General features: G+C 42.6%; 1 protein-coding gene across 6 annotated transcripts in view; it reads left to right on the plus strand.

Moving 5' to 3' along the window:
* Positions 1-13,734, plus strand: part of cdk14 (cyclin dependent kinase 14) — a 298,616-nt gene that overhangs the window by 252,053 nt on the left and 32,829 nt on the right. The gene's annotated exons all lie outside the window — the stretch shown is intronic.

The following is a 13,734-nucleotide window of genomic DNA, read 5'->3' on the forward strand; positions in this document are numbered from 1 at the left end:
ATGAAGAAGTGATCGACTTCCTTAAGAAGTACGGTGCCATTCAGCGCACAATTCCCATTGATGATCAGTCTTCCGAGTTTCACAAAAACCTGATTGTCGAGTACTCCAGTGGCTCAGCTGTAGAAGCTTTGCAGCCACTCTTGCCATACAGTTACACACTGAAGGGCGATCCCAATGTTGTGTATAATGTTGAAGCTTTAAGCAGTGTTTACGCTGACAAGCTAGGTAGCAGAGCTACTAAAACTTACCTGACAGAGCTAAAAGAGCTAGCAAAGCTAAGCGGCAAAGACTACGAAGCAGTCTTAAGAGAAATGGTGATGCAGATCAGTAGTGACGTTGAAAGCTTGCAACCTGCAGACCAGCCGTCGCCTTTAGCACTCAGTGAGACCCCTGTGGAGTCCCCACAGTCCACCCGTCCTTTTCCGGGCCTACCTCAAAATGACAGTGACGAAAACCATGCTACCTCAGCACCAGTTCTTGATGGAACACGCGTTCCATCCCTTTCTGCAAGTGATGTTAATCCGCCAGAGGTTCAGAAAGTCGTGGTTGAACACATTGTGAGGAGGGAGGACACAAGTTCTTTCTCGTCCTTTCATGTCCGACTTCGCACATTTTCCGGGAAAACTCCCAGGCCGAATAGTGAAGTAGACTATGACACTTGGCGCTCGCACATTGAACTTCTCTTGAACGATCCCAGCATGTCTCCTCTTCAAGTGTCTCGAAGGATCCTGGAGAGTTTGCTTTCACCCGCAGCAGACGTGGTGAAAGGTCTGTGCTCCAACTCACTGCCTTCCGCCTATTTGCAACTTCTAGATTCTGCTTTTGGTGCAGTCGAGGATGGCGAAGAGCTGTTTGCTCAATTCATGAGTACTCTCCAGAATCCCGGCGAAAAGCCCTCAGCTTACCTGCAACGGTTGCAGCTCGCGCTTAACCAGGCCGTTAAGAGAGGGGGGGTTGTGTCAGGGGAAGTAGGGAAGCACCTCCTCAAACAGTTTTGTAGAGGGTGCTGGGATGCTGCCCTGCTCTCTAGTTTACAACTTGAGCAGAAGAAAAACTCCCCACCTTCGTTCTCAGAGCTTCTGCTAATCCTTCGCACTGAGGAAGACAGACAGGCAGCTAAGGCTAGTCGCTTGAGAAAACACGTAGGTTCCACAAAGCAGAGAGTTCAGCTCCAGTCGCAAACCACTTGTAGCTTTGAGCCAACAGAGAACCAAGAGACTCAGCCTAGTGCCATTGATGATCTTAGGAAGCAAGTAGCTAGTCTCCAGAGTCAGCTAACCACCTTCGTGTCTCAGACAAAGTCAAAGAGGTTCAGTGATAGGGGTGCTACTGGAAAAACACAGGACAGAGGGTTAGTATCACACACTGCAAAACCAGACATTTCAAAGCAACCAAGAAAGAACTACACAAACAAACCCAGACCTTGGTACTGCTTTAATTGCGGGGAGGACGGACACATATCGACATTTTGCACTAACGACTCAAACCCGACCTTAGTGACTGAAAAGAGAAGACAGTTAGAGGAAAGACAGCGCGTGTGGGAACGACAGAACCACCTTGACTTACCTTTAAACTAGACTCAGTCTCTGTCGTGGAGCAGACAGGGGCTGCAGAGAAGCAACCACGCTCCTCAAAGAAAGGTAAGGTTCAAAAGTGTACCCTTTCAGGGCACTCAAAAAGAAACCACTCTTTCAGGCTTCCTTCTGGGTTGGTAGGTACCAGAAGTACGGCTGAAGTGACCATCAACGGTAAGCAAGTAAGCTGTCTCCTTGATACGGGTTCACAGGTTACCACCGTTCCCCATTCATTTTATGAACAGTACTTAATCGAACAAGAAATCAAACCCTTGCATGATCTCCTTGAGGTAGAGGGAGCAAACGGACAAACTGTGCCCTACCTAGGTTACATTGAAATGACTGTCGTCTTTCCACGGTCTTTGCTTGGTGTTTCAATCGAGGTACCTACCCTTGCTTTGGTTGTGCCTGATGTCAAGGCCACCTCACAGTCTCTTGTGCTTATAGGTACCAACACCATGGATGTCTTGTATGACACATTTTGTGAAAGTGAGTCAACTGGCTATCGGCCAGCCCACTACGGCTATCAAGCTGTGATCAAAGTCCTTGAACTCCGACGCAGACAGGCTAGCGATAGCCATGGCATGGTGAAGCTACAAGGAAAAAAACCTGAGGTCGTTCCGGCTGGAGAGACCGTTGTCATCGAGGGTTTTGCTGTAGCTAGCGATTTCCAGAATGAAAAGGCTGTTGTTGTGGAGCATTCATCTTCATCGTCCTTGCCTGGCGGCTTAATAGTGAAGTCTTGCTTGGTTGACCTTCCCAACCAGCGACCCTTTAAGCTACCAGTCATTGTTAGTAATGTGTCTGAACATGATGTTGTCATCCCCGCAGGGTGTAAACTTGCAGACATCAGTACTTACCAGAGCGTCTTGTCTCAACAGCAAGCAAGCCAACCAGCCAATGCTGAGCCATCTCAGAAGTCAAGCGTGCATTTCAACTTTGGAGATTCTCCAATTCCACCTGATTGGAAAGAGCGCATTGTCGAGAAACTTCATAGCATGCCGGAAGTGTTCGCGCAACACGACTTGGATTTTGGGCGAACAGATAAAGTTGCGCATCATATCAAGCTTTCAGATGAGACTCCTTTCAAGCAGCGGCCTCGGCCTATACATCCGGCTGATGTTGAAGCCGTTCGCAAACACATCCAAGAACTCTTGCACACTGGGGTAATAAGGGAGTCTGAGTCGCCTTTTTCGTCCCCAATCGTGATTGTCAGAAAAAAGAACGGTACGGTCAGACTCTGCATTGACTATCGCAAGCTGAATCTGCAGACGATAAAGGATGCATACGCACTTCCCAAGCTAGAAGACACCTTCTCTGCACTTTCAGGTTCCCAATGGTTTTCTGTTCTTGATCTGAAGTCTGGTTATTACCAGATTGAAGTCGACGAGAAAGACAAATCCAAGACAGCATTCGTATGCCCTCTTGGGTTTTGGGAATTCAACAGGATGCCACAGGGCGTGACAAACGCACCAAGTACCTTTCAAAGGTTAATGGAAAAATGTATGGGCGATATGCATTTAAAGGAGGTCTTGGTATTCTTGGACGACCTGATTGTCTTCTCAAAGTCCCTGGAGGAGCATGAAGCTCGACTTATGAAAGTTCTTGATCGTTTGAAGGAGTTTGGTCTAAAACTCTCACCTGAGAAGTGTTCTTTCTTCCAGACATCAGTCAGGTACCTTGGACATGTCGTCTCAAGAAACGGGGTCCAGACTGACCCGGAGAAAATTGCTTCTCTCAAGACTTGGCCAGTCCCCCAGAACTTGCGAGAGTTAAGATCATTCTTGGGATTTGCTGGGTACTACCGGAGGTTTGTGAAGGGATACTCTGACATCGTGAAACCCTTGCACGGCCTGACTTCTGGGTACCCACCCCCACGTAAGAAGTCACACTTGAAAAAACCAACCAATCAGACTTACCATGACCCGAAGGAACCCTTTGGAGGTCGTTGGACATCTGCTTGTCAGCAGGCATTTGAGCAGGTCATCAGAGCACTTACCACCGCTCCTGTATTGGGCTTCGCCGATCCTCAAAAGCCGTATGTACTACACACAGATGCCAGCACCAGTGGCCTTGGTGCCGTCCTTTATCAAGAACAGGAAGGTCAGCTTCGGGTCATAGCTTATGCGAGTAGGGGGCTTTCGCGGAGTGAGAGCCGATACCCAGCCCATAAGCTGGAATTCTTGGCACTTAAGTGGTCAGTCGCCGAAAAGTTCTGTGACTATCTTTACGGAAATCATTTCACCGTGGTTACTGACAGTAACCCATTGACGTACATTTTGACCACTGCGAAACTCGATGCAACGAGTTATAGATGGCTTGCAACATTGTCTACCTTTTCATTCAAACTTGTGTACAGACCGGGGAAACAAAACTTAGACGCCGACGGACTGTCGCGCAGACCCCACGGTGAACTGTCAGACGACTCCAAGTCGCAGAAGGAGCGGGAGCGCATTTGTCAGTTCACTCGCGACCATCTCTCCGACCCTGACAATGTCGACGCTGTCGACCAAGCTGTTGTTCGAGCTATTTGTGAGAGGCAGTTGGTTTACAGTGACAATCTTGATGTTCATGGTGGTGCTACTTTGGTCGAAACTCTTACCACCTCCACAACAGCTGTGCCTGACAGCTATGGGAAAGAGGATCGGCTTGGAGGATTGCCGTTCATCCCTCACTTAACTCAGGTCGAGTTAGCGAGCAAGCAACGGGCAGATCAGTGCTTGAGACATGTCATTCACCAGCTTGAGTACGGGGAGAAGCCACCTCCCACACTACGGACTGAGCTTCCAGAACTTCCGCTCTTGTTGAGAGAGCTACAGCGTCTTGAGCTCCTCAATAACGTGCTTTACCGAAGACGACAAGTCGGTTCTCAGACTTCGCATCAGCTGGTCTTGCCAGCTGAGCTCCGTGATATGGTCTTGACGAGCTTACACGATCACATGGGGCACATGGGTGCTGATCGTACCCTTGATCTTGCCAGGACGAGGTTCTTTTGGCCTAAAATGGCTTTAGATGTTGAAAGGAAGGTTAAAACCTGCGGCAGATGCGTACGCCGAAAGGCATTGCCAGAGAAAGCGGCTCCGTTAGTCAATATCAACACTTCGAGGCCTCTTGAGTTGCTTTGCATGGATTTCCTTTCTTTGGAACCCGACAGCAGTGGAACAAAGGACATCCTTGTCATCACAGATCACTTTACGAAGTTCGCGGTTGCCATTCCAACGTCCAACCAAAAGGCCCGAACTGTGGCAAAGTGTCTGTGGGACAATTTCATTGTACATTACGGGTTCCCAGAAAGACTTCATAGTGATCAGGGACCTGATTTCGAGTCTCACATGATAAAGGAACTTTGTCAAGTAGCCGGCATACATAAGGTGAGGACAACTCCGTACCACCCCCGTGGTAACCCTGTCGAGCGATTCAATCGCACCTTATTGGGCATGCTAGGCACATTGGAGAATCAAGACAAGCCTCGGTGGCGTGAGTTTGTAAAACCTTTAGTTCACGCGTACAACTGTACAAGGAACGAGACGACGGGATTCACACCATATGAACTCATGTTCGGCCGCCAGCCTCGCTTACCAGTCGATCTCGCTTTCGGTTTGCCAGTGCAGGGTGGTCATCACATATCGCATTCTCAGTATGTTCAGTCTCTTAAGTCTCGTCTTCAGGAAAGCTATAAGATGGCAACAACAAATGCTGCGAAAACAGCAAGTCGAAACAAAACAAGGTACGACAGGCGTGTAACAGCGTCAGACTTGGATGTCGGAGACCGAGTTCTCGTCAGAAATGTTCGCTTACGCGGAAAACATAAAATTTCTGATAAATGGGAAGCTACGGTCCATGTTGTGGCAAGTAGAGCTGGAACACTCCCAGTGTATACAGTCAAACCCGAGAACCGGGAGGGTCCTTTGAGAACCTTACATCGGGACTTACTACTTCCGTGCGGATACTTACCAACAGAGGACAACCATCCTGTCTCACCGGCTGGGAGACGAAGGCCGTCCACTCGTGCAAATCCTTCCACAGATGAAACAATTCCCTCGGACGAGGAGGAAGATGAGATCATTCCCATCTATTGGTTCAGGGATTCTTCAAGTGCTCAGGTCCCAACTTTTCAGAGCATAGCTCAGTTGGTTCCAGGGGTTTCCCTTGAGCAAGAAAGTGACAAACAACCTTTTGGGCTTGACTGTACTACAGACGTCCCCCTGGTACTTGACCAGCCTGACAGTCAGCCTAGTGACATTGAACATTCAATTACTGACAAAGCCGTAACAGCTGAACCAATGGACTCGACTGAAAATGACATTCCTGACACACAGTGTGAAAAACTTCCAGATGTTCCAGGTGACACTGGTGAAAATGAGACAGTAGGTACATCTGAAACACATGAGCAAGAACAGGTTAATTCTGTCAGACGCTCAACACGGACTAAGGACCAACCTAACCGACTCACATACACAGAGCTAGGTAGTCCATTGCTAGCTATGATGCAGTCATTCCTTCGTGGCTTATCCACAGTGGTTGACACTGCTTTGTATGAAAATACTGTAGGCTCTTCTTCCTTAACTTCCCAGGTAGTAACTACTCAGCCTTTGCCATGTCCAGGGACGTACATGAGCTCAGGGGGGGAGAGTGTAGCCCAGGCTTCATAAGCTGTGATAAGACTAACAGGAAAGGGGGTAAAAAGTCAGTTTATTTAGTGTGAATGAGTGAGAGAGAGATAGCTGGCAATTATAGGGTTAACTCCGCCGTACAGAGAGAGCAGCGCGTCAGGACGTCACGGATCAATTGCGTTGCAGTTGCGCACAGCGCTCTGGGAGATAGTTAGATCGGAACGAGAAGCTGCACCGTCCGGCTGCACGAGGAAAGCTCTGCCTGAGAAAAATATCCAGAAGTGGTTAAAACAGAGTGAAATAGACGGAATTTACCGCGAGTCGAACCCACAGAGTTCATGGTTGATGATACAAGTTCGGCGGTCAGGTTTTTTGTGGAGATTAGATTCGGTGACATTGATGTCGAGAGAGAAGACGTCAGCGACACCAGTAGTCGACTATAGAGAGAGGATACCATTACCAGCACTGGATAGCCACCAGGCGGCTTCCAGACACCAGTTGGATCATCGGATCCGAAGAACCAGATGGCGAGCCAGAACTGAGGAATGCGGCAGCACAACTGAACTTACCTCCAAAACCTGCGGTGTGGTAGGACAGTGAAAACACACAGATTAAAGGGCCCCAACGAAATAAAAACACTGAGCTCATAACAAAGAAAGAAAAGACAATACAAACTGAACACAACACTATTTTTTATTTTCTTTTGTTTTGCGCGCTGTTTGTTATTTTTCATATTGCATTAAAAATTGTTGTCATAGGTTCTCATTGTTGATGACTAACAATACAAAATTGAAAATTAACAGATGTGTGAGTGTGTTCAATGTTGGTGTTCCACACTGGGCTTCATGAGCGTTACTTTAGACTTCTGAAACTGGTCCAAACAGAACTGAAACTGAAACTAAACATTAATACCTGTGACCTCTTTTGGCAAAGAGGGGTTACATTAACTGTCATACTTAAGTAGAAAACTTGCTGTTTTGTACAACTGGCTGACTGTAACTGCTAGATGATTCACTGTGTCACCAGCTGGTCTCTAAATGTGTGTAAAAGTATCATAGGAAATCAGGCTCATGAGAGGAGAGCAAAACAAGCTAAAAGAGACTTAAAGGCTCCACAGAGCTGAGGGGAACTGCAGAGTTATGTCTTTAATTTAAAAGCTAAAATTGTTGACAGTTGAGGGGAGCAAGTAAATCAGGAGGAATGTCCGCACCAACAACTGTGAAGTTATTTAGCTTAGTTGCATTAAGCATGATTGGCCCATTAGCTCAAGATGATGTTTAAACTATTTATTCATGATCAAGACCTGATGATGTCATTGTCACAAGATAACCATCTGTGTTCATAGCAGTAACATGTATATGGCTGCTTTTTTATTTTCACTATGGACCATCTAGTATAAAACATTAAGAGTTGAAGTTATAATCATGAGAAAACAATATATCTCAATAGATAGTTGCACTAAATCTTTATTAGATGAGCACTATTTTGTGTTGTGCTACAGATGTTTCTGATGCAACCATCTTCCTGCTGTTTCACATGTATGCTCAGAATTTCTTTGTGACAACTGGGCTGTTAAAGATTTTCCTGCACTGCTACAAGGACCAGGTTCAGTGCAGCAGCAGATCTTCAGAGCCAGGAGTAAATCCAGACTGGATTACCTGAGAAATCAGAGCAAACAAGTTGCTTTCCTTGTTAAATAAACCCAAGAAGCCTCTTTATTAATGGCTTTCTAATAAGCAAACACGTTGTGAATTTGGTCCTGATTAATGTAGGAAGTCCAAACAGCCAACAAGCTATAGAAAATCTCTGGAAACAGTCGCCTGTTTCTGCTAATGGAAGCGTTTACCGTCTCTTCTTCCCTGCTTCTGTTAATTATCAATATAGTGTAGAGCCAGTGGTGTGTTTATTTGTTGTGGCAGCTCAGCACAGATCTGGTCACAAATCACTGACCTCACTCACTGAAGAAGAGTTCCAGAGGAAAGTTTGAATAAAAAAATATGGAAAAATCTCCTTAAATTAAAATCGGTCCAGATTCACATACATACTCACTCATATGTAGCAAATAGTAATTTGATTATACTGTACATACTTACACATACACAGAGTTGTCAGAAAGCAGCTTATTAAACCATCACCACCCTCCCAGCTCAGGGTGTTCAGTGAGTGACATTTAAGGGTCATCTGACTGAGTTCATTAAACAGGATCAGATACAACGGGACCTCCCTGCAGGGACAGCACTCAGACCTCTGACCCCGGTCCTGACCTCTGATCACGAGAGGTCCTGGAATAGAGGATCTGCTGGTTGGACAGTTTAAAGCCAACTGACTGAAGCCGGATTATTACTGCACAAAACTCAACAGTAACTGATTCACTGTCTGCAGATCTTATGTTGCCTATCTGGGGCTTATTAATGTTTCCACAAGTACTGTTCCCTGACAGTCATCGCTCTTTGATTGGTCAGAAAACGGGAAAAGTTGTGTTTGGGTTTCCGCTTGAAGAAAATGAGATGATTTATAATAGATAAATGGTGTGAGCAGGAGGGAAAGGAGGGGAAAAGAAGCATGTCCACAGGTCAGCATCCAGAGTTTTACTTCATTCAATTCTTCCCTATCTTACTGTCACTGTGTGGATCAGTGTTTTACATCAAAAAAGACAAACTTGAGGTAGAGAGATGTCTTGATTTAGTGAGTGATTGAACTGACAGTAGAAAATATGGCCATAGTGTCTGTGTCATCAACTGTACAACACATGAAGGAGATGGAGTTCGGGTTTAAAGTTCAAACAACAGTGTATTTGGAGCACGGCAGGTAACAATGAGGCTAAGAAAGTCCCAGAAATGGAATCAGGTTTTATTGTTGATATGATCTGATAAATGCCTCTGCCATGAGAAGCACATGCATTGTTAAGAAATCAATTATTTTCAATACTTTTCGGTACTTAAGCTTCTTCTGTGTTTGCTCAGAAATCTTAAAGATAAACAAAAAGTAGATAAATAAATTCATAAAATCAATCATAAAATATCCTGATATTTCAACCAAATCAACTTGTTTATAAATTGTTTAGTCTATAGACACAAAGAGTTTTCGTCACTAGCATAGAGCAGTAAATTACATTGTCATCTGCATATAAGTGGACTTTTTTTGATTCCTGTGACATGACTGAGAAAATACAGGATTTAAAATAATATTTAATAAATATACATTTAAAGGAAAAGAAAGAATTAAAAGAAGATGTGTTGTTTACATTATTTGTTTTATTGAACTGGAAGTTCATATGAGTAAGTGCATATCAGTGAAAATTTCTAGGTGGATCATTCAAACCAACACTGATACCTGCACACACTGTTTTTTACCCAATCAACCACTACACAGCTACAACAGCAGACCAGTTCTGAGGAGACTATAACTACTTATCATCAAAGAAAGACGTATGAATAAAACACCTCTCTTCATGATTTAATATCTCTTTAATGAATCACTATTTTTAAAAATTGTTGCCAAATCACACATATGCAGACATAAAATGAGAATCTAACTTTGTGTGCTGTGGCATTATGCTGTAGCAGAAGGTTAAGTTTTACAGTAACTTGGTGCTTTAATAGTATTGTTGTTTCTCTCTGTTGTTGTGTATTTGCCCAGTCTCAAGCATTCTCAGCATTTTAGGGATTTCATTTTCATTTTTGGGGGGAGGGTGAGTCACCAGCTGGCCGTGCCTGCTAAATCCTCCCCACAAAACCCACCCACCAGCTCCATCTGCTTTCCAAGTGGAATCCCCTGACACACACACACACACACACACACACACACACACACACACACACACACACACACACACACACACACACACACACACACAAACACACACACACACCTACACACACACACACACACACACACCTACACACACACACACACACACACACACACACACACACACACACACATACACACAAACACACACACACACACACACACACACACTACTTGGCGCTCTTTGAACCCAAGAGAGCGGAAACCTACATCTGTTCTTAGCACATCAGATCCCTTAAAAGCAATGAAATCCTTGTTGGCTTATAGAGTGTACAACAGTGTAGTTAGTTACTCTAGTTACTCCTCACACACAAAGGACACTGCTGCAATGCTTCAGTGACCTTGACCATTACAACTGAACTGAGGTCACACAACAATCTGTTAACTTGTAGGTGTTACTATCTGGAAAAACAGAACAAGAAAACATTCAGGTAACTTTTCTGAGTTCATGGCATCAGGATGATTTCACGACTACATCACAATGACACGATGAGTCTTCAGTGCATTTCCAAACAAATCGTAATGATGATCTTTGTGATTTTAGATCAATCACTACACACTGTGTGGATGCCTGTTAAAGAGCTATTGAATTTCAAATCTGATTTTCATCTCTGATGTTCTGTCTGCAGCTGTCACAACAACAAATATAAAACTTGCTCCCTGGAGCTGAATACAGAGAACCAGAACTGCTGAAACATGTCGACTGAGTCTCTCCTAAGTGGTTTTGTTTACAAGTCTTCTGATTGTTTTTGAAGGATGAAAGTTCGATTAATGTTTGTTTTACATGTTTTTACAGTAGGTAATGTATGACAGTGTGAAGGAACAGTGTGATAGTGTACATATAGTGAAGCTTGAGTTAGAAGATCTTTGGCTTTATACATCATGGCAATTGATTTTGATATTTTAGCCTTGACATAATTTACATAAATTATCATCTATTGTTATTTAATTTCACTCACTTTTTCAATTTCTACATCTTTATCATGATTTCCTTGTTTGGGTGATAAGTCAGTCTTAGTATTTGCATCAAAACAACTCTTTAACATTCTTATTCCTTTTCCATTGCATCCAAAATTGTTGTAAATGTGTATCATCTGCAAATTCAATATGTTGCAATGTTGTATTATTTACATAGAAAATAAAAAACAGTGCTCCCAACATTGAACCCTGGGGGAAGTAACCTTCAGTAACCGCGGTTTGAAATTTTGTATTGATATCTGTTCTGTAAGTAGCAGGTTAACGAGGACAGTGCCAGGAATGTGCTGATGTGCATTATGTTTTGTGAGGAAGTCATCAGGTCAGAATATTTTTCTAGTACTTTTGAGAACTGTGGAAGCAATGAAACAGGTCTGTAGTGTGAGAGTGCGTGTTTATCTCCAGCTTTATAATATTTTCAAATGTGTAATGTGTAAGATTGTGCTACTTGCTCCAGTTAATCATATTCTTGTTTTCCCCATGTTCCTTTTAATTTATTATTTATATGTGCATTTATTGTTGATATTGTTAAAATTATTGATGGCACTGAAACAAATTATGAATACTTATAATACAAACAGTAAGTTTTAATTTACCTATAAAAATATGAAGCAAGAGAATACTGCATGACACATGGGTGTCAGCAGCATGAGGAAGGAATGATGAGATAATCACAAAGGCAGAATTAGAGAATAAGTTTTATTGCCAGGTAGTTTTTTACTTACAACATATTTGGCTTGGTGTTTGGTGAAGTATATTAAAACAGCAGTATAATAAACATATTAACAGGAAATAACAATAAGAAGGTAAAATACTGCAACAGTCAAAAAGATAAATATACATAGATACACATATAAAAAAATAAAACAATGAAAAAGATACTACACATAATACTATAACTATAAAAACCCTGCTGAGCAGGAAGTGCAAAAGATCACAGGATCTGTTTTGTGCATGGATAATAATCCATGGTGTTACTTTAATGTGACTGTCTATAATTGATGAGGCTAGATGCAGAAGAAAAGATGTTGGTCCATCACTTGGGATGACTGGATTGGAATCTGGTCCTGATGCAAACATGTGATAGGACAATTTGTTTAGATCATACAAGTTCTTTATGTTCAAACATGTTAGGTCTGTTGTGTGTGTGTATAATATATCGTAAAGATAGATATGAATATGCTAAAATAAATACAGTATTAATATTGGCATGAATATGCTGAGATATACACAATGTGAACACGAGTAACAGTAGGGATATTATGAAATGTAAATGTAAGGAAATGAAGAGTTAACGTAGAGGTATGATAAGAATTCAACGTACACACCATATAACCAATAAACAATAGAGAGTAGTACAAATATGGATATACTGTGAAATAAATAATCAATATAGGCAGTGGCATAACTGTGGTATAAATATTCATTGTTATGAATCAGCAGTATGAACATGTATACACTGTGGCTGTCATTAAATCACAGTGGTATAGACAAGTGGTGCAGAGTGGAGCAGGGGGACAGCTGAGGTGAAGAAGCAGATCCCGAGCCCACTGGTTCTGAAACAAAGATTCCAGTTGCAAACAGTCTCTTTGTCTTACTTGTAAAAGTGAATTATAGAATTTTACTCACCTAGACCCTCCTCAGTGTGTCTGTACACTCTCTGCCGTTGGTGTTGGTGGGACAGTGTGTCTGTACTGTCTCAAGTCCTGATAAAGACAGAGGTATGCTGAAATCTCATCAGAAATGTAAAGGCCTAGTGAACTTTCAATCCTGCCTAATCTCGTAACAGTAATGTAAAGTGGTTACAGTATGGTGAACCAATTGATGTGTATTCACTCGGTCTACTGAATCCATACAGTGATACAGTCTCAATGTGCAGTCATTATGAAATACACCTAAAGTTACTGATGTAATTAGTTGGGCAACAGCGGGCAGGAACAGGCACAATTCTACTAAACCACTAAAATGTCTGTTGACAACATCAATTTCATACATTTATGCCTCTTGAAATGTTTGTCAGTACGGTTTGTCATTAGTTACACTAATGATACTTTTCGCTAAAGACCAAGATTAGATGTTACTCACCAGTCTAAAAGTTGTGAGCTCAGCATCAAACTGCATCTGTTTACTCGCCCAGAGTTGTCTGCAGTGGTGAAAAGCTACGCCAAGATTTACTCGTGTTTTGCTTCTTTTTTGTGCCGTTGAACTTGGTTTCCTGTCGGAGTGGTCCTTTGGGATGGAGAATAAGATTGCTCTCTAGGAGCTTCAGCTATCTCTGTGTTTCTGTGATGCGAGTCAAGAGCTATTCTTCTTCATGGGACTGAGGGCATACTAGACGTTACACTGACTCACACAACATCTAGTGTCACAAGTAGCATTACAACATGGGACAGGTCGGGGCTAGCTGGTTAACATTCTCCTATCAGTAGATATCTCTGAAATACAATAGATGGAGATCTTGGTGATGACATCATCAGCTAAGTTTAGTAACTTTATTCACTCCTGGATAAATTAACAATAATTTAACAATTTCATTTCATTTTTACTTTGCATATTTTATATTAATGTGACTGCAAAATAATAGTAATCAGTATAGAATTATTCAAATGAATTTAGTGGAGTAAAAGTAGAATATTTGCCTCTGAATTATAATAAATATCAGAAAAGGGATATGATCAAGTAAGGTACAAGTCTATCAATATTGCACTTAAATACAAAAGTTGGTAAATGTACTTTTCATCACTGAATCTTAAAACTAATAA

The sequence above is a fragment of the Seriola aureovittata genome, chromosome 7, assembly GCF_021018895.1.
Source record: "Seriola aureovittata isolate HTS-2021-v1 ecotype China chromosome 7, ASM2101889v1, whole genome shotgun sequence".
Lineage (NCBI taxonomy): Eukaryota > Metazoa > Chordata > Actinopteri > Carangiformes > Carangidae > Seriola > Seriola aureovittata.